Source organism: Salmo salar, chromosome ssa12 (genome assembly GCF_905237065.1).
Source record: "Salmo salar chromosome ssa12, Ssal_v3.1, whole genome shotgun sequence".
NCBI lineage: Eukaryota > Metazoa > Chordata > Actinopteri > Salmoniformes > Salmonidae > Salmo > Salmo salar.
The window spans coordinates 97563697-97564599 of NC_059453.1; the positions used below are offsets into that span (position 1 = coordinate 97563697).

At 40.1% G+C, this 903-nt stretch overlaps 1 protein-coding gene across 1 annotated transcript in view; it reads right to left on the minus strand.

Annotated features, from left to right (window-relative positions):
- Window positions 1-633: 633 nt before the first annotated feature.
- LOC106594380 (arf-GAP with coiled-coil, ANK repeat and PH domain-containing protein 3) overlaps window positions 634-903 on the minus strand; it is a 117647-nt gene continuing 117377 nt past the window's right edge. The window contains exon 24 of the mRNA XM_045691969.1: window positions 634-903. This exon is cut by the window's right edge and continues 1198 nt beyond it. The gene's annotated coding sequence lies outside the window, so the exon portion shown is untranslated.

A 903-nucleotide genomic window follows, 5' to 3' on the forward strand; every position in this document is an offset into this window, starting at 1 on the left:
GACTAGAGGACTGGTACCCAGACTAGAGGACTGGTACCCAGACAGAGGACTGGTACCCAGACTAGAGGAATGTTATCTAAACAGACTGGTACCCAGACTAGAGGACTGGTACCCAGACTAGAGGACTGGTACCCAGACTAGAGGAATGTTATCTAAACAGACTGGTACCCAGACTAGAGGACTGGTACCCAGACTAGAGGACTGGTACCCAGACTAGCTGTGATTGTAATCGACGTCAACTTTATAAAGAAAAGTTACTATTATTAGTAAACATTGGTAATTGAACAAATAAATGGCGCAATAAAAGAGGTTTAAAATACAGATAGAAACGTTGTATAAAAAGCCTAGTAATGAAATATATGTCTTGTTCAGCGGGTATGTTGAAGGGAAAGGATCAGTGAAACCCTTGTCTAGAACTGTGGCTAGAATTTGTGTGTGGCAAACAGTGATGTAAGATCAAACCAAAACCTTTGAAAAGTTTGAATGATTGACAATAAAAAACGATTTACAGATAATCCTCATTGCACTAGTCTTCTTGGTTCGAAATAAATGAATAAACAAACTCAACGAGCCAATGAGAGACCATGGCGCAACAAAACAACAACGTTGAACAAAAATCTAAACAAATCCTAATACTGTAGGAAAAACAGATGCATTTCTTTATTAACATAAATGAATAATAATTATAATACAGCTTTTCATTCTGAGACATCCTCACTCACTCACTCACTCACTCAGTCACTCAGTCACTCACTCAGTCAGTCAGTCAGTCAGTCAGTCAGTCAGTCACTCAGTCACTCAGTCAGTCAGTCAGTCAGTCAGTCAGTCACTCACTCACTCACTCAGTCAGTCAGTCACTCACTCAGTCACTCAGTCAGTAACTCACTCAGTCACTCTCAGTCA